The sequence below is a fragment of the Peromyscus leucopus genome, chromosome 1 (genome assembly GCF_004664715.2).
Source record: "Peromyscus leucopus breed LL Stock chromosome 1, UCI_PerLeu_2.1, whole genome shotgun sequence".
Lineage (NCBI taxonomy): Eukaryota > Metazoa > Chordata > Mammalia > Rodentia > Cricetidae > Peromyscus > Peromyscus leucopus.
Window position 1 is genome coordinate 183,098,258 of NC_051063.1, and position 22,662 is coordinate 183,120,919.

Below are 22,662 nucleotides of genomic sequence, written 5' to 3' on the forward strand. Positions count from 1 at the left end.
TGATCACCTCATTGACCGTCTAGGGGAGAGGCCTCGTTGACATTGCTTTCCTATTAGGGACATGGAGCCTGAAGACATTCCATCCCCCACCTGAGGCCGCCGAGCTGCAGAGTTAAGGATTTAAACCCAGACCGTCCGGCTTCCCTAACCCTCACTAGTAGTCCTACCTGTATTTCATACCATGCGGTACTTCATTCTCTCGTCATGAAGAGGAAGAAGGACACAGAGGTGAAGAGTAAAACCTCAGGTACTAAAGGTAAGAGACCCGTGAATGCTTTCAGAAAATGCAGGTTCGTATAGGATGGACCTTCCAGGCCTGACCACTGATGGCGAGGGTTTAGACACGAGACCCTCCCTTGCCCCCAGCATCTGCTCTCAGAATTCTCTCCGGGTAGTATGTCGGTTATTTGTCTATTGCTGCGATAAAACACCATGGCCAGGGCAACTAAGAGATTCAGGTGAATGAGTGCTCCCTGGGTAATTCTTCAACGTTCTCTCTGTGTTGGTAGAACACTTTCAGAGTCAAATGTTGGGATCGAGCCGTACAACCTTTCTTAAAATTTTGAATTACAGTTTTTTTGTTTATCCACCCCCCACCCCACCCTGTGGATGTATGATGGTAGTCAGAGGCTGACTTTCTGAATTAGTTCAGTCTTTTTACCATGGGGGTCCCAGGGATCAAACTCGGGTCCTCGGGCTTAGGAGCCGGTGCCTGTTACCCACTAAGCCATCTTGTTGGCCTGGCGCAATGATGTGCAGAAGACGTTACAACTAAAAGTAATATTACTTCTCCTTCCTCAGCAACCTAGATCTTCCCCTGGAGGGAGTGCTTTCTGGCTTCTCTATGCTGCCCAGAAAGTGCCACATTCATAACCAACTCTTTGTGTATCCATTACAGGTGTGAACTATCCATTTGTGTATCCCATTGCAATGTGTGAACTATCCATTTTGTGTATTTACCCATTGCATGTGTGAACTCTCCATTTGTGTATCCATTCCATGTGTATCCACATGTGTGGAAAAGTATGCATAGATGCTTTTAGTATCTATAGTATCTATAGTATCTATGCATAGTTTTTCACACATGTGGTCGCCTCTACTGCGGGTACCACGCAGGGGTTTTGCTAGAATTGCTCTGAAGACTCACATACCCGCCCGGAATGTAGGGCAGTGCACAGTACACATCAGCGTTTGTCAATTGCATCCCCATTGAGGCTTTATTGTGAATGGTTTTCCTACTCTTAGAAGCCAGAGTGGCCTCATGAATCCTTCCTCCTCCACCAGCCACACCTTCACCGAATCCTGATCGGACACCAAACCAGCCCCCTGAAAAGAAGCGAAAGATTCCAACCACCTTGCTGCCAACCTGGTACAAGGTAAGCTGTGGGTTTCTCCCTTTGACCGGAAGTTAGCTTGGTCTGGAAAAGGCAAGGACATTCCCACCTTCCTGCTCAGCTCAGGGTCTGCCCTGGTTGTACATACATCGTACCTGCAAAGGACCACCTCATGGAGGAAGGTTTTTCTAAGAGGTGCGCCCCTCTTTCCTAATTTCTGCTCCTGATAGGATGACACCAACGTCATAATTTTCTTCCTTCTCTTTCCTTAAGATTTATTTTTAATCCTGTGTATGTGTGTATATATGTGCATATGAGTGCAGTGCCCTGGAAGCCAGAAGAAGGCATCAGACCCCCTAGAGCTTGAGTCACAGGTGGTTGTGAGCTGCTAGACACGAGTGTTGGGAACTGAACTCTGGTCCTCAGCACTCTTAACCACCTGGTTATCTCTCGGGCCTTGCTTCATTTTCTCTATAGCAGGTATCGCCACCTGGCAAAACATTCTATTTTTACTTGTTCATCACCCCTCTGCTCTTTCCATCTGTGAGGGCAGGGGCCTTGTCTTCTGTGGACTGGCTGACACATTCCCCTATGCCCAGGAACAGATGTGATGAGTGGTGGAGACAGAAAGGTCTTGATGGTGGGGCGGGGGTTGGGGGGTACACTTTCAAGGGCAACGCTAATGCAGATTGTCCTTTGGGGGTGAGAAGTGTATTAGTTCTGTAGATAGATAGCAGCGTGGCAGGTCCCCTGAGAAGTGTTCAGACCCAAGAGTAAGGAAGGGGGGCCCTTCTTATAGGTCTCAGAGGAAAAAGGAAGTTTTACAGCTTGAGCCCACATCCAGGTAGCAGGGGGAGAGGAGGGAATTCTGCAACAGGAATGTGGGGCTACTAGAACGTCAGGGAAGAGGGGCCCATCTCCTTGATTTGTGCCCGTTATACTAGTGGCTCTCTGGTGTCTCTTAGTCTGGCAGCCTGAGGTCTGTGAACTTCCTTGGGGAAGTAAGAATGATGCCCACCATTCTCCTGGAAATCGGGGTACCTTGAGAGTTGGTTAGAGGCTGGCAGACAGGCTCTCCTCAGGAGGGGCTTGCTCTTTCCTTTACAGAAGAAAGAGGCCTCTGCAAGCGGACCTGGCCTGAGCAGCCCTCTGGTCTGGATTTTTAACAAACACTTTATACGTCTGGGCTGAATGGGTGATGGACAACGCATGAGTGCATGAATGAAGGGGGAATTAGCGAATGGTTCTTCTGAGGCAGTCAGCCTTGGCATAGTCCACCTGGAGTCCACATCTCCTTCTTATGCTGGCGCTTCTGATTTTTCTTTGGGGATGCCTTGTCTTCCAACCACTTCGGACGAAGCTGATATTTTCTTTAAATTCTTTTAAGTTAATGACTTCATTATGTTGTCCAAGCATTTAATTTAACATCATTTTCTTTGACAGTTTCACACATGTATACTCTATCCATACACACACACACACTGTCATCTCTTGCCCCCCTCTCCCATCCCTACTATATCCCAACTAGCACCCCCCTCTTATTTTCATCTTTTTTTTTTTCTGCCCAGGAGTGGAATTAAGGTTGGTAGCATTAGCACGGGTGTGGGGTTGTCTACTGGAGCATGGGAAATTTAGCAGGGGTTATACCACTGAAGAAAATGACACTCCCCTGGCAAACACTGACCCCTCCCCCTGCAATTATGGGATGTTGATGGGCCTACTCTTGTGCAGGTACCCACAGCTGCTGTGCGTTCATGAGTACAACGGCCATGCCATAACCAGAAGACAGCATTTCCCAGCATTCCTCTTCATCTTCCAGTTCTTACCTTCTTTCCACCTCTTCTTCTACAGTGTTCCCGGGGCCTTGGATGGGGTGATGTAGGGAGAGGTTGATCTGAACCTCACCCCACTTCCAGGCTTGCTCGGGCGATAGTGATTGCTTCACGGCTGGGCGTGTGACTCCGTCCTGACCAGTGAGAACTGGTCTGGAGACTTGATTGACCTCAGGGTTGCTTAAACTCCTGGGACAGAATCCTGGAGGGGCACTGTGGCAAGTGAGAGTTCCAGAGGAGAGATGGGGAGAGATGGGCAGCCATCAGCAAGTCTGAAGTACCCGGAGGCTCACATGGGCTTCTGCTCAGCAACTGGAGGACTGGACCGTCTTTCCTATTAGCAGCAACAACACACGCACACATATACATACACAATGCATTTACAGAGATACGCACACATGTACACACATACATATATACATACATACATACACACCACATTATATACACACCATACATATACACGTACACACTACATACATATACATACACAGAGACATACCCGCTATACACATACATACACATATACTACACAGAGACATACCCACTGTACACATACATATACACATACACCACATACACAGAGACATACCCACTGTACACATACATATACACATACACCACATACAACAGAGACATACCACTGTACACATACATATACACATACACCACATACACAGGATTACATACATATACACATCACATACACATACACACATACACATACATACACACATACACTCAGAGATTACACATATACATATACACATACATACACACACATACATTATACACATACAATACCATATACCACATACTAACATACATACACGAATATACATATACACATACACCATACATACACATATACACTACACTCATACATATACATACACATACACATTGGACACATACATCAACACATACACATACATAACACTGTGTATACATACACATATACTACAACGTGGACATACCTACATATATATACACCACATATACATATCCACTGTACACATACACCACACAGACATACTACACAGATACACATATGCACACATACACCACTCAGACATACTACACAGACACGCACACATACACCACATACACGTACACAGAAATCATAATGTAAAGGTCACGGGGAGGGTGTAAGGACGGCACAAAGGTCACCCGATGTCTGGAACTTGCTGACATTTCTCCTATTGCCCCCGCCATCTGCATACTTGCCTTCAAAGCCATCGAGCGTAGAGTACACGCATTGTAGCACGCGCCTCTCCATACCTCCATCCGTGTTTCCTAAGAATGACGATTGTTTTCGGGTACTGGAGACTGACCGGTGCTGCCAGTGACTCTTCCCATCTCCCAGATGTGGAAACAGAGGCACGGGAAGCCACTCACCCAAGGACCCCCAGCTCTCTTATGGCCCTGTCCCTGACTCCACACGCCCCACGCCTGCAGCCTTAGAATGCTCACTCTCACACAGCGTTAACCTCTCTTTCCTCCTGTGTTCTTTCCTCTTGAAGCTCTTTCCCTTCGGTCTTCACCTTCTGCGTGACCTCCGCTCTGCTTCCGCTCCGCTCTGCCTCCTGCCTCCTGGAGCTTCACCTGTCATCTGCTCTTTCAAGCGTGTGGAGAGGACTCCTGGGCATGTTCTTCTAGCACCCACCATGCCACACTGGGATGCCCCGAGGCGTGTCCAGGTCCCTCCTCCTGCCCTGCCCTGTGTGCTCTAGAAGGACATATATTTAGCTGTGGCCATGTGAGGTGGTTGACTAGACCAGAGCTGCTGTCCTTATGGATAGCCTGTGTGTGAGCACTTGGGGCTGGCCAAACCAGGGGCCTTTGATCCTCTTCTTCTTCCTTAGGAAGTTGAGGAGGGTTCACCCCAGTTCACCCTACAATCTGAACCAAAAAAAAATTGGGGTGTAGGAAAGGAAGTTCCTTTTCTTTGGTCCTTCTGAGAGCAAATACGGGACCAGCGAGATGGGCCAGCGAGATGGGGCCTCAGCGGGGAAGGGTGCTTACGGTACCCAGTCTTCCCCAACGAGCCATCTCTCTAGCCCCGATTATTAAACATTTCAAAAGCTTCTGCTTATGTCACAGGTTTCCAATATCCCATCTGCCAACCTGGGTTCAGAATGGGAAGGCTGTGCCTGGTCACACACCCCTAGTTCCATTTCTATTGCTGTGATAAAAACACCACGACAAAAACCTGATGAAGGGGAGGGTTTATTTGGCCTGTAGTTCCAGGTCACCATCCATTGTTGTGGGGAAGTCGAGGCAGGGACAAGCATCCTGTCCACAGTCAAGAGCAGAGAAAGGACCGCACCTACGCTGCCTGCTTGCTTAGCACCCAGATGGATTTCTCTGCTCTTCCACTGTCCGGAGCCAAGACTATAAAATGGTGCACCCACATTCAGGGTGGGTCCTCCCTACCTCAATGAACTCAATGAAGACAACCCTGTCCCCTCTAGACCAACTTGGTCTAGACAGTTCCTGGCTGACACTCTCTTCCCGGGTGATTCTATGTTGTGTCAAGTTAATAATTGAAACCAGTGAGCAAGCTGAGGGCCACAGAGATGGTCAGCAGTTAAGACCATTTGCTGCTCTTGCAGAGGATCTGAGTTTGGTTCCCGGCACCTACATTAGACAGCTCACAATGACCTGTGACTCCAGTTCTGGGGGATTGGACATCCTCTTCTGGCCTTCACAGGCACCTGCACACATGTGACATAAACCATGTAGACACACACACACACACACATACACACGCACACACACACACACACACATAACACACACATACACACACGCACACACACGTACACATTAACACACACACACGCGCACACACGTACACATTAACACACACATACACGCGCGCAACACACATTAACACACATACATGCGCACACACACACATTAACTACACACGCACACACACATACACACACACACACACACACGGTATGGACTTAGTGCGAAGTGAGGAGGTACCAGACCCATCTTCGCAGTCTGCAACGGTGTAGAATGTTGAATACGTTGAATACAGCTCAAACGCCCACCTCTTTGCATCTCCTCTCCTGGGCCAAGGGAAAGACGAGGCCTCGTATGAGCGGTAGTGGGACTTTGGTGTTATAGGAACCAGTGATCTTCAAAGATGTAGCTGTGTACTTCAGCCAGAAAAGAGTGGCTACTGGAGCCTGCTCAGAAGGACCTGTACAGGGATGTGATGCTGGAGACTACGAGAACCTGATCTCTGTGGGTAAGGATCATCTTGCGGTTTGTTCTGGGTTCAGGAGAGCCTGTGGGTCTCAATTCCGAGAGGCTGTGGTTCATATGGGTGAACTCCGCCGTCGACTAAATTCAGATATTGCAAATCGGATGCTCTTGGCACCATCTGAAGACGGGTGATTTTCAACAATCCTCCACTTCAGAGGTTCAGTGTGTAACTCATCTGCAGAGAGAGAGGAAAAAAACCAGGTGGAATGTGTTGGGAGTCAATGCCGCTCCTCTCACCCCGACTCTTCACCAGTCTTAAGATGACTAATCTGGCTTAAGTCACAGGAGCACAGTTAAGCCAATCCCGATGGCCAGTGGGTCCAAGCATGGGCGGATTGGCTAATATGGAAGTGCGCTCCATTTCCTGGATTAACAGAAATTTGAGCTGCTATGATGGGGAGGTGGGGCAGGACAAGTCGAAGGAGGCGATTGCCTCCATGTTCCCACTGGCTGTTCTTTGCTTAAAATCTCTTGGGCTCCCCTTTCTGTGCAGACATTTGTCTAGAAAGGAATTCCTGAGAGGCGTGCAACAGTTGTTTTGTTTTGTTTTGTTCTGTTTTGTTTCGTTTGTTTTCTTCTCCTGTGGAACAGAGTATTACATTTTCAAACCACGGTTGATCACCAGGTTGGAGCATGGTGTTGACCTTTTTGCTGAAGAGAACAGTGTTCCCAGAGAGCGCCAGCAGCAGCGCGATGCAGGAGGCAGCAGAAGAGACATCTCTGCAGGTGAGTCGACGGTTTTCATGAGGACATTCTGTCGTCTCGGTGACACAGCAGCCCTCTCCTCTGTCGGCGCGGGGAGTTGACAGGGCGTCTGCAGAACTTGATTCATTCGAGGCAAACTGTGCCTGTCGCCCAACCCCAAAGAGGTTGGCGATCTCCACTTTGGTGGCACTCTTCGTCCGTCTCCTTGTCCTCAGCGGTTGCAGGTGACAGTGACAGTCTGACTCCAGACATGTCTCCTGGATCTCTTCCTCCAGTGATGACGATTCCGCACTGCTCTTTCAGTTAATGCTCCCACCAGAATATTTTACTTTTTATTTTCAACTGTGTGTGAGTGTGCGTGCATGTGAGGGTACGTGTGAGTGAGTATATGGAGCGTGTGAGTGTATGTGTGTGTGAATGTGAGTGTATGTGAGTGTGTGAGAGTGTATGTGAGTGTATGAGAGAGTTCTGTGAGTGTGTGAGAGTGTATGTGTGAGTGTGAGAGAGATATGTGTGTGTGAGCGAGAGTATATGAGAGTGTATGTGTGTGAGAATGAGTATGAGTTGTGTGTGTGTGTGTGTGTGTGTGTGTGTATGTGGTTTATGTCACCTGTGTGCCGGTGCACATAGCTATGCTTGGCTTTTTTGTGGGACTCTGTTCCTCATGTCTGCAGATCAAGTGCTTTACCCACTGGGCATCTCCCCAGTCCCTAACTTTCCTCTTTGGGTCTATATATAGTTCAGTGTCTTTACTGTTCAGAAGATGTTGACATCATTTTTTTTCCCTTTGAGACTGGTTTCTACCTGACCGTAGTCTTTTAAAGTATCATTGCTAATTCACAACCCTCTGCTGACTGACAAAAATAGCAGTGCACTTCTGAATCACGTAGTCGGTACCCACCACGTTCGGAGCTTCAGAAATACACATAGACGGTTTTCATGAAGGCAGTATCTTAGCATGCACAAGTGGGGTGAGGGGGAGACGCTGTCTTGCTATATAGCCTAGCCTGGACTTGTTCTTAGAATCCCCTTGCCTCAGCTCGGAAGTGCTGGCATCGTAGGTACACTGTGTCACACTCAGCTATTATATGCAGTGAAGAAGAATTCCGAGTGACAGTAAGTAGTGTTCGTTGAAAAGAACGATCTTGGGATGGTGAGACGGCTCGGTGGGGAGGGTAAAGATGCTTGTGTCCCCCCCCAAGGCTGATGGCCTGGGTGCAATCCCCCAGCTCCGAGTTGTGAAGGAAGAAAACTATCACAAGTTGTCCTTGATTTAAACCTCTTCTTCTTAGGATTGTGACAGTAAATAACTCAAAGAGAGCCCAAAGCCAGATACACTTCTAAGACAACGTCACGGGAGAAGCTGAAAAAGCAGATACGGGGGGTGGTTCCAAGAGTTTAGGCAGAAGAAAGCCTTACCAAACGTTGATGGGCCATCCTCAGAACCAAGGAGAAGCCATTTCAGGAAAAAAGGAGAATCTCAGATTAAGGAGAAATCTCAGAACAAGGAGAAGCCATCTCTAGTCAAGTGAGAAGCCATCTCAGAACCGGGAGAAGCCATCTCAGAACCGAGAAAGTGAGAAGCCATCTCAGAACAAGGAGAAGCCATCTCAGAACAAGAGAAGCCGTCTCAGAACAAGGAGAAATGTGGTTCATTTTGACAAGAGAAGCAGGCAAAGCAGTCACTCCTGGGAATAAAGCGCGTGAATCTGTGACCCCTGGAACATCTTCGAGTCAAACATCAGCAACTACAACACCAAGGAGCACCCTTCAAGAAAAGTCAACTTTGGGGAAAGCCTCTCATGGAAAAACACAGACGGCCAGCAACTTCACACAGCCAAGCTTAAGCCTGCACGACAAGGTAAGAACCACTTTAAATGTAAGGAATGTGGAAAAACCTTCAACCAGACCCTCCACCTTGTGGAGCACGAGAGGATTCACACCGGCGAGAAACCCCACAAGTGTGACACCTGCGGTAAGTCTTTCAGGCACCTCTCGTACTCCTCACACACTATCGAATTCACACGGGGGGGAGACCTTACAAGTGTAAGGAGTGTGGCAAAGCCTTCAACAGCAGCTCCACGCTCAACAATCACCGCAGGATCCACTCGGGAGAGAAACCCTTCAAATGTGACGAGTGTGGTAAAACCTTCAAGCAGAGCACCAAGCTCACTCGTCACCAACGGATCCACACGGGGAGAAACCCTACAAGTGTGGCGAGTGTGACAAGTGCTTCGGCCGCAGCTCATCCCTGAGGGAGCACAAGAGGATCCACACAGGAGAGAAGCCGTACCGCTGTCAGGTGTGTGGAAAAGCTTCCGGGTCAACTCGCACCTTTCGGAGCATCAGCGGCTCCATCTGAAGGTGAAGCCCTACAGGTGTGATAAGTGTGGCAGGCACTTCCGAAACAGTACTTACTTATCAGAACATAAGCAGTCCCATGTGCCCGGGGCCCGAGTGGACTGCCTAGAATGCGGGAAAGTCTTCGCTTGCAAGGTAGCCCTTATCAAGCACCAGAAAAGACATGACGCCGACTCCAGATATCGGTGCAAGGGATGTGGAAAGAGTTTTTAGGTGTAAGTCAAGCATCCAACGGCATGAGAGGCTTCATGCTGGGGAGAAGCCTTTTGTGTGCACCAAGTGTGACAAAGCTTTCACTGATAAAACCACATTGAACAATCACTTGAAAATCCACTCTGGAGACAGGCCAGATCCATGTGCCCATTGTGGGAGAACCTTTAAAAACTGGCTACCCTGCTGCTTCACCAGAAAAGCATGTTAAAAATAAACCCACCGACAATGTATAAAGACCTTTAGCCAGAGCTCCCCTCTCTGGGTCTTTGGGACAGAGTCGAAATGAGAGAAACTATGTACGTGAACAGTTTCTTCATTTCTTAGTAGTTGTTTCCTTGTAAGCCAGTAGTTGAACACAAAAGACTGATTTTAACCCTTCCCCTCCTTGGAGCATTTGTGCAATATAAAAGAGACTTTGTTGTTGTTATTATTATTCCAACAGACAGGTGCCACTATAAACTGGCACCTATGGACAGAGGCAAAGGACGCTATCAAATATCCTACAATGTACCAAGCAGACTGCCTGCCTTCCAGTAACTAAGAATGACTTGGCCTCTCTCAAGCAAAAGCCATATGGGCATTTGAATTTGAGAAGGAATCCAGGTAGAGTGTTTTCTGCCAGCCACTACAGTAACCACTAACTAGGTATGGCTGTTCAAATGTCAAGGGATCAACATGAAATAAACATTAAATGCAATCTCTTGGTTGCAGCATCAACATTTCAAGTCCCCAGTGGGCTGGTCGCTTCTCTGGCCCCTGATATCATGGTCAGCTAACATTGTCAACACCACAGAAGATTCTATTCAGAACTGGTTTAGATCCCAGTGATCAATAATTATCTCATGGGATGACTCTGAGAAACTAACTTCGTGATATTGAATTTGTGCCTTTTACAGCGGAATGTAGCATTTTGTACGTTTTGTGAATGTGTTGGAGCCTGTGACGTTTGGAGCACTTTCAGATCTCCAGTGGGTCAGTGCCCCACCCACAGGACTCCTACCTCTGTGTGTTCAGTGGTTTACTGATAACATCACTGATAACTGTGAGCATTTGTGGATCACTATCTACCTATCAAGTATGGTGCTGAACTCTATGTGAATTAGCAGACCTAATTCTCATCAGAGTCCTATGAGATAAGAACTGTTGTGTACCTAATTTTCTGTTGAGAAAACAAGGCTTTCTTAAAGAGTGTCTATCTCTCCTCTCTTCTCTCCAACCCCTCTTTTTTTTTAAGTTACAGGACACCCTACCTCCATTGTGCCTCCGGCAGAAGGATCGGTAGGTTGCTAACAGTATTACTGATACATTTGAGTGTTTATTAATGTCTTTCTACCTATCAAGTATGGTGCTGAAATCTTTACATGAACTATATCAGTTAATCAATCCTACCAGTCATAGGAGATAAGAAGTGTTATGTATATTATGTACCTTATTTTCTTTTTCATCCTCTTTGGGTTTTTTTTGTTTTTGAGGCAGAGTCTCACTGTATAGCCTAGACTGGTCTCAAACTTGTGACAGTTGTCTTTCCAGGGCTGGATGGGCAGGTGTGAGCCACCAAACCTGGTTGAGCTGCTTTGTAAAGATGTGTTGTTTCTAATTTTGCACTTAAAGCAAGACTGCGTTGCTAATTTTATATTGCACTCTTTCAAATAGATAGATTTATTAGAGATTTGCATAAAATGTACCTTTAAAATGTGTGTGTGTGCATTCGAGAGTGTGTGTGTGTGTGGTGTGTGTGTGTGTGTGTGTGTGTGTTATGCTTACATTTCTGTGTAAACAGCTCCTGACAGCAGAAAGCAGGAGCTGGACAGAGGTCAGTAAAACATGAAGTGTACAGATGTAGGTGGATCTAGCCACAGTCACGTGGAAGGTTTGGTACATGCCACACGGACTCATTTATGAATTTTCTGTCCAATGGTTGCTTGGAGGCATATAAAGATGACATCGAGTATTGGAACAGAGACCCAACATCTCATGAAGCTGAAAATATTTTCTCTGTGATCTTTGATGGAGAAAGCATTGGCTGGCCACCTCTGAATGGCAGATGACTGGGAATGGATTAAGACTCCTACCTCCAATGTGCCTAGGGCAGAATGCTTAATAACATCACTGATAACTGTGAGCATCTGTTGATCATATTCTACTTGTCAAGTGTGTGCTTGAACTCTATGTGAATTAGCAGACCTAATTCTCATCAGAGTCCTATGAGATAAGAACTGTTGTGTACCTAATTTTCTGTTGAGAAAACCAAGGCTTTTCCTTAAGAGTGTCTATCTCTCCTCTCTTCTCTCCAACCCCTCTTTTTTTTTAAGTTACAGGACACCTACCTCCCATTGTGCCTCCGGCAGAAGGATCGTAGGTTGCTACAGTATTACTGATACATTTGAGTGTTTTTAATGTCTTTCTACCTATCAAGTATGGTGCTGAAATCTTTACATGAACTTATATCAGTTAATCAGTCCTACCAGTCATAGGAGATAAGAAGTGTATGTATATTATGTACCTTATTTCTTTTTATCCTTTTTTTTGTTTGTTTGTTTGTTTTTTTGAGGCAGAGTCTCACTGTATAGCCTAGAACTGGTCTCAAACTTGTGACAGTTGTCTTTCCAGGGCTGGGATGGCAGGTGTGAGCCACCGAACCTGGCTGAGCTGCTTTGTAAAGATGTGTTTTCCAATTTGCACTTAAAGCATGATTGCGTTGCTAATTTTATATTGCACTCTTTCAAATAGATAAGATTTATTAGAGATTTGCATAAAATATGCCTTAAATTTTTGTATATTGTGTGTGTGTGTGCGTGTGTGTGTGCGTGTGCGTGCGTGCATGAGAGCACACACTTGCATTTCTGTATAGATAGCTCCTGATAGCAGACAGCAGGGGCTGAGACAGAGATCAGTAAATCCAGGAGTGTACAGACCTTGGATCCAGCCCCAGCCTGCTGGAAAAGGAGTTTTAGTATACACCATGTAGACTCATTTATGAATTGCCTATCCAATGGTTGCTTTGAGGCTTACAAGGACAGCATCAATTTATTAGACCAGAGACCCAGCATCTCACGAGGCTGAAAAGACTCTATGGCCAATGGAAAGTTGGCTAGCCACCTCTGAAGGGCTGGTGAACTGGAGTGAATTAGGGAGGAAGTGATTCAGAAGAAGCAAAGGCCGACTCTGTGGAACTCTTTGTGCCACATCCTTCAGTGTTGAAATATATACAGTATTGCAATCCAATACAGACCACCTACGTGTGTTCGTCTGCATGGCCATGTGTCCCTGCATATTAGAAGACATGTTTTAGGAGCCGTGGAGATTGGTTCAGTGGTGAAAGCCCTTGCCACGAAAATGTGAAGACCCAAGTTCAGGTCCCCAGAATCCATGTAAATGCCAGAATGGGGGTGACAGCCCTCCTGTAATTCCAGACTCAGAAGGTGGAGACGGAATCTCCAGAGCAAGCTAGCTAGAGAGACTAGCCACATGGGAGAGCTCTGGGTTTGATTGTGAGAGTCTGCTTCAACGAACAAGGTGGAAGAGTGATAGAGGACGGTTCCTGACATCAACCTTGGACCTCCACACATGTGCATGAAAAACGGAAAAGCAAAAATTAAGTTGAGATGACAAGTTCCACGAATAGCAGTTACCAGCATTAAATGTAGGTCCTAACCTGCTGTCACTTAAAAGTGCCAGTGACAAACTCTCAACGGATCTTGTTCAGGTCAAAGAACCGTGTCACCCACAGTTTGCAAAGCTCGACAGGCAACAGGACAGCAAGTAATGTGACCATCCTCTACTGCCTCCTCTACCAGACCCTCAGCAATGCCGGAAGGACTTATCCGAAGACAGATAGATGGTGGCTGGTCCCAGTGACTTCTTAGTGTCCAGATGCCACCAATGGAGTGGGGAGTAAGGGTCTAGTGATGCCCCAGGCTCTGTGGACTGCTTTTTATCTTATTCGGAACACTGTCTTTCCACACTTTGCTCTAAGAGGGTAAGAGTGGGCAGATATCTTATGGTGAGAGTAAGGAAGCCACAGATGAAGAAATCCCAGGACTCTGGTTGGAACTATCTCTGGTGATGTGGCTGCCTCACTCTTGAGAGGATCACACAGTGGGACTAAGATGTTTTTGTGGGGGAAGTGACTACATGTGGCCAAGTATTTGTACAGAGATTGTTTTATGACTGTGAGACATTTGCATGTGTATGGGATCGGCTATGTGAGGTAGCTTTCCCCTAGTAAGAGAAAAAGGGGGACTTTATATTTACTGTGATCCCTTTGGTTGCAAACAAGAAGCCAACCGGCACGGGAAAACGGCAACTGTGGACATGCATGCTGGGACAGCTCCTCGCATGAAGGGTTTGTGATGCTGTGAACCTTGATTGGAATCAAGAACTTGATACAGCCAAGACATCTCTTACCTCTGGGTTTTCTTTGCATGGCACTTCTCTCAATAGACTGAAGCATTCTCCAGCAATGGCTTCCAGTGTGGGATGCTTTTCAAGCTTAGAGGAAAGAGAGTTTCTCTCACCCAGAGAAGATCCCAGCGAGGCTGCCTGCAGTTTTGCGAAGTGGTCTGAGGACAGATTGGTCCTTTCTTATCCTTGGGCAAATGCAATAAGAACTTAGCACTTCTGTAAATATGTTTGAAGATGTTCTCTACAGGGGGATGCCAGAGAAACAGGACCCATTTCTCTGCAATAGCATGGAACAGTGACAGAGCAGTCAGAGGACAGCCTGATTGAAGCATGGTCAGCAATAACAATGACTCAAACATGCTCTATCTTGCTCTGTCTCAAAGCATGTTGATTTGTTTTGTTTTGTTTTGTTTGTTTTTCATGATAAAAGTAGTATATTCATAGGCTGGCAAGAAGACCAAGCCAGTAAAGGTGCTGATTACTAAGCCTGACAATGTTGAGTTCAATCCCAGGGTCCCACACGATGGACTGAGAGAACAGACTCTGGTAGGCTGTCCTCCCAACTCCACAAGGGTACCCTGGGGTAGAACCCAAGCACATGCATATACACACAATAAATAAATGTAATAAAAATGTATTCTTTGATTTGTAATGCATCTATGGATATTGTTCAAAGTATAGTCAGAAGGTATATATGAAGGTTTATTCTGACATTTATATCAACAAAAATGTATACACAGCAAATATTCAACAATGAAATGTATGTTTGTACATAGTTTTCTTTCTTTCTTTCTTTCTCTCCCTCTCTTTTTTTCCTTTCTTTTATGAGACAGAGTGTCTCTGTAGTCCTGGCTGTCCTGGAATTTAAACCAGTTGGCCTTGAACTCACAGAGATCAAGCAATCTCTGTCTCCTAAGTGGCCGGGATTAGTGCATGATTTCCATACCCATTTGTATATATATATGTATTATAATGCATGTACAAGAAAATAAAAGTAGACTATTAGTCTTATTTTTGTGTTTGTTTTCTCGGACGATAAGCAATCTTTAAATAATAGTTTTCATTTATGCCTTGAAAATTTCATACATGTGTACAATGTATTTTGATCATACCTACTCTGTCTTCCAAATCCCCCTGACCTCCCCCACTCCATGCACACACAATACATCTCTCTCCAACTAAATATCCTTATTTAGTTTTAACGCCAATAAGTCCAATTAGTGTTGCCGTGTGCTCCTGGGTGTGAGGCATTTACTGGGCACAGACAGTCTTCTAGTGGCCATACTTCTAAAGAACAGTGACTCTACTCTCCAGTAGCCACCAACTGCCAATAGCTTCATGCCTAATAATTGAACTGGTTTTCCCTTCTGCGGGTCATGTATATATATAATGACCACAGCTGCTGAGAGTTCTAACAGGCATACCATGTCCACAGGATAGCATTTCTCAGCACCCTCCTCATGTTCTGGTGTTTACATTCTTCACTCCCAGTCTCCACACTCTTCCTTAGGCTACAGGGGTCAGGTTGACATAGCTGAGCGCCCACTGTGAGCAGTTACGAATCAACCACCCCCCACCACAAAAAGGAGCGTCTGGCCTAGGGGAGAGCTGTACAGGATTGATGCAGGAGACCACATGGGTGGGCCAGCAGCCTGGCGTAAGCTTCTTAGGCTCAGCATGTTTTCCTCCTAAGCTGTGGAAGTAGGGTGGGAAGGCCGTTCCATGGCTTCTCTGAGGCCCCTTTCACCCACTTGCGCTTTTCCATCGTGACCCTGGGATGTTTACAGAGCCTGGCCCAGCTACCAGCAGCACAGAGTTACTTAGAGCAAGTCACTTGCCTCGGCAAGGCCTTGGTTAGGGGTGTTCAGCTGGAATCTCCAGCTCACCCCTGATGGATCCAGCCACTCCTCCCTCTCCAAAGCCCGCCCTGTCAGAAAAACCACCAAAAGTCCACTCGTCCCCCAAAGCCCCTAGCTGCTCAAGACCCCACCTTAAAAGCATACCATACTTGGGTACGAACCCAGCCCGTGGCAGTCACATGGCCATCCCTCGGCGACAGGGTATTTAAACCCTATCCGCCCTTCCCCCACCTCCCTCTCCGTGGACCGGAGGGTCACCGGGAGTGCTTTGCCCAAATAAATCTGGCCTTTGACTTTTTAATTCAGCTTGATCTGGCTTACTGCATCGGCGGAGAAACCTATTAGCGGGCTACAGAAAACTCTCAAGGGGCACAGTGCAAAGTTTTGGCCTGTGTTTAGGGATGGGGCGGTAATGGAGGCGTGTAACAGAGGAGCCACGTGGTGGAGCTGTCAGAGCCGGTTGAAACCAGCAATGCCTGGTAGATGCCAGTAAGGCTGGACTGAAGCCCAGGAAGCCCAACTCTGACAACAGCATCAACAGGCCACAGGACAGCCGGATCAGTCCTAGGGGTGTCTCTGGGTTGTGCGGGGGAGGGGGGGTCGTGTCACGTGGACATTCTAACAAAACAGATTAGTAGGAACCCCGGAAGTCGGGGCTTAACACAGTGTGAGAGAGGCTTTCCCCCAGCAGGGCCAATGTCATATTTCCTTTTCCTGTTACTGTGATACACTACTTCCGGTAAAAGCCTCTTTTGGGAGGCGGGTTCATTTGGCTCACAACTGCAGATTACAGTCTTATCATTTCGGGAAGTCTAAGTGCGGGAGCCTCCAACAGCAGCCAGTCACATCCACCCACAGTCAAGAGCAGGGAGAAATGAATTAATGCACGCCAGTGCTCAGCTCGCTTCCTCTTTTTCATTCAGTCCAGAGCCCGGCTTATAAAATCACGGTGCCCATATTCAGGGTGGGTCTTCTTCCCACCTCAGTTAAATCAGCTTAGAATCCTCTGGGACTGGAAAGACGGCTCAGCAGTGAAGAGTGCTTGATGCTCTTGCAGAAGATCAAAATTAGGTCCCCAACACCACCACATCAGGCAGCTCACAACATCCTGTGACTGCAGCTCCAGAAGATTCAACACCCGCCCTCTTCTAGGCTGTACAGGCATGAGAACACACGCACACGCACTGGCACACGCACACGCGCGCACACGCATACACACACGCACACGCGCGCACTCACACACACACACACACACACACACGAGCACGCGTGCGCGTGCACACACATTAAAAAAAAAAAAAAAGCCTTCACGGGCTTGACCACAGACTGACCTAGTCTAGAGAATTCCTCATTAAGACTCCCTATCCAGCAGAGTTTGGGAAATCCTGCAGAAGAGGGGGGAAAAGGACTGTAGGAGCCAGAGGGGTCAAGAACACAACAGGAAAACTCACAGCATCAACTAACCTGGGTGTTAGCATCCTGCACATGTGCAGCGTCTTACATCATCAGCGGGTGCTGGCGACTGCCCGCTGCGTGGTCATACAATCCCCGCCTTAAAAAGCCACACGCAGACCACCCCCACGCTCTCTCTCCTCTCTCCTCTCTGCTCTGCTCCACTCCCTCCTCCATCTTTCTCACCAGGCCTGGTCCCCTTTCCCACACCCATTTTTTCCCTCCTAATAAAGCTCTAAAAACTAACATCGGGGTCTGCCGTGGCCCACGACTTTTCTGTCAGTAACCAGCGTCACCAACCAGCGACATTTTACTATGACTGGACTCACTGGGGCTCACAGTGATTGAACTGACAACCAGGGAGGCTGCATGGGACTGACCTAGGCCCTCTGCATATGTTACAGTTGTGTGGCTTGGTCTTCTTGTGGGACTCCTAGCAGTGGAAACAGGGGCTGTCTCTGATTCTCTCACTGGCTTTTGGGACCCTACTCCCCACACTGGGTCACCTTGCCCAGCCTTAATACGTGGGGAGGTGCTTAGTCTTACTGCAACTTGATATGCCATGTTTTGTTGATGCTCATGGGAGACCTGCCCTTTCCTAAATAGAAACAGAGGAGGAGTGGATTAGGAGGTGGGAACAGAGGTGGAGTGGAGGTGGGATTAGGATGAGGAGGGAAGGGATGCAAAACAAACAAACAAACAAATAAATAAATAAATGAGTGAATGAATAAATAAATAAAAAAAAAAAAAAGACTCCCTTCCAGGGGGAAAGTTTCACAGGGTTCCACCTCCTAGACAAAAACCTACAGGCAAGGGCTGGAGAGATGGCTCCGTGGTTCAGACCATGCACTGCTCTTCCAAAGGGCCCCAAATCAGTTCCCAGCACTCACCTCAGGCATTTCCACCTGTAGCTCCAATTCCAGAGGTTTATCACCCTGCCTGTGGCCCCTGAGGGAACATACATAACTCGCCTCCCCCACAGACACATACACAATGCACAATTAAAAACAAAACAAAAAAAACCCCACAGGCAACTGTAACTAGAGTTTTCCTGGCCCTGCCTGGCCCAGGTCAGGACAAATCTCTCTCACCCGCCAGTCCCGCAGCTGCTCAGACCAACCGAGGAAACACAGAGACTCATACTACTTACAAACTGTATGGCCGTGGCAGGCTTCTTGCTATCTAGTTCTTTTATCTTAAATTAACCCATTTCTATTAATCTATAAGTTGCCACGTGGCTCGTGGCTTACCGGTACCTTACATCTCGCTTTTCATGGTGGTAGCTGCAGAGTCTCTCTGACTCAGCCTTCCACTTCCCAAAATTCTTCTCTCTCCTTGTCCCGTCTATACTTCCTGCCTGGCTACTGGCCAATCAGTGTTTTATTTATTAACCAATCAGAACAACACATTTAACATACAGAACATCCCACAGCAGGCAACTAATGGACAGCAGGAGAGGGATATTACCTTCTCCCAGGCATGAACCCTGGACTGATTATGCAATACATGTGCTCATCCCTGAAACCACACACACACACACACACACACACACACACACACACACACACACTAGACTCAGCAGGTTGTATATATTTGTGCATACTTACACACACTCACACACACACATGATTATGTATATATGTGCCAATAATAATAATAAAAGGCTATCAGCTTGAGAGGAAGGGAGGAAACGGAGGGGCTGGAGGGAGGCAAGGGAAAGGGAAAGTGAAGTAATTCTATTTTAAGTTAAAAAATGTATAAAATTTTAAAAAATATTTTTTAATCTCTCACCAATGTGTCCAAGATATTTTATCCCTGTCTCACCTCAAAGAAATAAACTTAGGGCTGACAAATTTTAAAATGAAAGATTCATTTCCATATGATTCAATAATACGTCAACAATCAAAACTCACCATCACAGCCAGAGACAAATCCCAGTGGATGTAAGAGGCCCCAGGAACCATGGTGGGAAATGTTGTGGGCCCTGGCCCCCCACTGTGAGTGGCTACCGCCTTGCTTGCCGACCTTGACCAGATGTCCTCCCTATTTAGACTCCCTGCCGGTTTCCTTCTCACCTAAAGATTACCAGAGAGATCACTGGAGATTCTTTGTTCTTGTATCCTGCATTTGGTGTAAACAGCTTAGATGCAAGAATGTAGAACATTCGGTAGCAAACTTCTGCCCTCCAGGGATCCTCCATTGTGCTGTAAGCCTGTATTTAAGGTTTCCTCCCTTTTTCAATAAATGGTATTTGGCATTTGGCATTTCAGCTGTCTTTTGTCTCTATTTTTAATCCGCAGCCCCTCGCTCGGACATGGTGAATGGATATCGGTAACGCTGGCGTTACTGCAACAAATGTGACATGAAGTCTCCTGTAAGACTCAAAAGTCCAGGAAGCATACGAATGGGTCTAAAGGCTGTGTGAGTGACAACGTGGTGGTTTGAAAGATTGGCTCCCATAGGCTCACAGATTTGAATGCTTGGTCATTAGCTACTGGTTGGGGATTTGTAGGTGTGGCCTTGTTGGAGGAAGTGTGTCACTAGGGGCGGGCTTTGGGGTTTCAAATGCTCAAGTCAGGCCCAGTGTTTCTTTCTTCCTGCTGCCTTCAGGTCCTGATGTAGAACTCTCAAAAAAAGTGAATTGAGCTACTTCTCTATCACAATGTCTGCCTGCACACCACCATGCTTCCCATCATGATAACAATGAACTAAACCTCTGAACTATAAGCCACCCCAATTAAATGCCTTCCTTCATAAGAGTTGCCATGATCTCTTCACAGCAATAGAACATCCACTGAAACACCATGTGACCCCTTTTGTGAGTGTCTCCTATTGGGGACTAGGGGGATCCAGCCCCTCGAGAGTCTCCTCCCAGGGTCTGGGAAGAATCTACAACCAGCTGATAATTTAATCTTTGATGATTTGAAATGAATCTACGTACACGAAACTCTTTACTCCATATGCTTTATACTTCTGAGTCAGCTTTTTTCTCTGCACTGCTTTGGTTCTGCTCTCATGCCTAGCTTCTTTCTTACCTGATTCCTCTCTACATTTATCTGCTGTTCTCTAAGTTCTATCTTAATTCTCTCATCTTAGTTTTGCCCTGTCTAGGTTCTTATCCATCTAGTTCCTCCCCATCTTAGCTCCTCTCCCATCACCTTCTTTCTCATCTTGTTCTTCCTCATCTTCCATCTCGTTCCTCTAGTACTCTCCTCTAGTCCATCAATCTAGTTCTTCTCCATCTCAGTTCATTCCTCTCCAGTTCTTACCCGTCTTGTTCTTCCATTCTCTTTTCTCTTCTCTGAAAATAAAACTGCCCTTTTATCCCTTCGACCCTTATCTTTCCAAGCTATCACTGCTCCTGCCTGCTGTGGGATGGTCTGTATGTCAAATTGCTCTGATTGGTCAATAAATAAAACACTGATTGGCCAGTGGCCAGGCAGGAAGTATAGACAGGACTAACAGAGAGGAGAATTCTGGGAAGTGGAAGGTGGAGAGAGACACTGCCAGCCGCCACCATGACAAGCAGCATGTGAAGATGCCAGTAAGCCACGAGCCACGTGGCAAGGTATAGATTTATAGAAATGGATTAATTTAAGATATAAGAACAGTTAGCAAGAAGCCTGCCACGGCCATACAGTTTGTAAGCAATATAAGTCTCTGTGTTTACTTGGTTGGGTCTGAGTGGCCTTGGGACTGGCAGGTGACAGAGATTTGTCCTGACTGTGGGCCAGGCAGGAAAACTCTAGCTACACCTGCCATTTCTGGCAAGTATGCTCAGTTGCTAGGCAACTTGGCTAGGCAACTTCCATCACAGGTAGATGAACCTGTAAGTTGGAATACTTTAGTCTGAGTTAATTGTTAAGGGTGGATCTAAAACTAGAGACAAGACTTTGGAAAGGAGAAAGTTAAGCTTAATTAGCACATCCATCAGGCCTTCTCAAACAGATAGTCTAGATGCTGAAGTCTGTCCTTAGAGAATACAGAGGTATCTCTGATGAGATACTTTTGTCCCTCCAGGGATGGTCCTAACCAGATGCTGCTAATGACAATAAAAGCCTGAAATTAGGGATCCTAGCTGTATCACTGCACAGAAGGTTATCAAAATATTCCTTAGTAGAGGGGAAATTGTGTCCAAAGAATGATGGAGAAGCTATAACAGCACACAAGAAATTCATAGTAGGAAACAGCTAATAATCAAAAGCCAGTATCACCAAGACTCCTTGAGCCTCAACTTGGCCTCTGGAAGGCCCTTGGCTTCTTCCGGGTGTTAGCTTTGTCATAATCAGCTGAAATCCTACTTCATGTATTTTTGCAGCTTGCAGCAGCCTCCTAACCTTTGAAGAACAAGGACTGCAAACAGAGAATCCTGAGGCTGAGACTATCATTTAATGCATAAGGCCCTAAATTAGCTGGGCATGGTGGTGCACACCTTTAATCCCAGCACTCAAGAGGCAGAGGCAGGCGGATCTCTGTGAATTTGAGGTCTGCCTGGTCTACACAGTGAGCTCCAGGATAGCCAGGACTACAAAGAGAGACCCTGTCCCAACAAACAAACAAATAAACAAGGTCCTAGATTCAGACCCTAGACCACAAAAATAAATAAATAAAATGAGTTTTGCAAAATCTTCACATCTAACTATTTACATTGAAATTATATGTTAAATAAGGATTTCCCTCATTTTAATGAAACCCTAGAGTTTAAATAACGTAATTGTTGTATGCTGGTTAAAAGATGCTGAGTAAGTGCTTTGTGGGGTCACACAGCAGATTTGACTCTTCAGGTGTGTGTTGGTGTCTCTGTGTATGTGTACCTATGTGAATGTATACCTCTCTGTATGTATGTATATTCATGTGTCTCTGTGTATCTCTCTATGTGTGTGGTGGTTTGAAAGAAAATGGCCCCCATAGGCCCATAGGGAGTGGTACTCTTAGGAAGTGTGGCTTTGTTGGAGGAAGTGTGTCACTAGGGGGTTGGCTTTGAGGTCTCAGAAGCTCAAGCCAATTCTCTTCCTGTTACCTGCTGTCTTAGTCAAGCTTTCTATTGCTGTGAAGATATACCATGACCAAGGCAACTCTTATAAGGACAACATTTAATTGGGGCATTTCACTTACAGTTTCAGAGGTCTAATCCATTATCATCATGACAGGGAGCATGACAGCATGCAGGCAGATGTGGTGCTGAAGCTGAGAGTCCTACATCTTGCAGGCAACAGGAAG

General features: G+C 46.5%; 1 pseudogene; it reads left to right on the top strand.

Annotated features, from left to right (window-relative positions):
- LOC114685045 overlaps positions 1-9,970 on the top strand; it is a 16,005-nt pseudogene extending 6,035 nt beyond the window's left edge.
- The last annotated feature ends 12,692 nt before the right edge of the window (positions 9,971-22,662 follow it).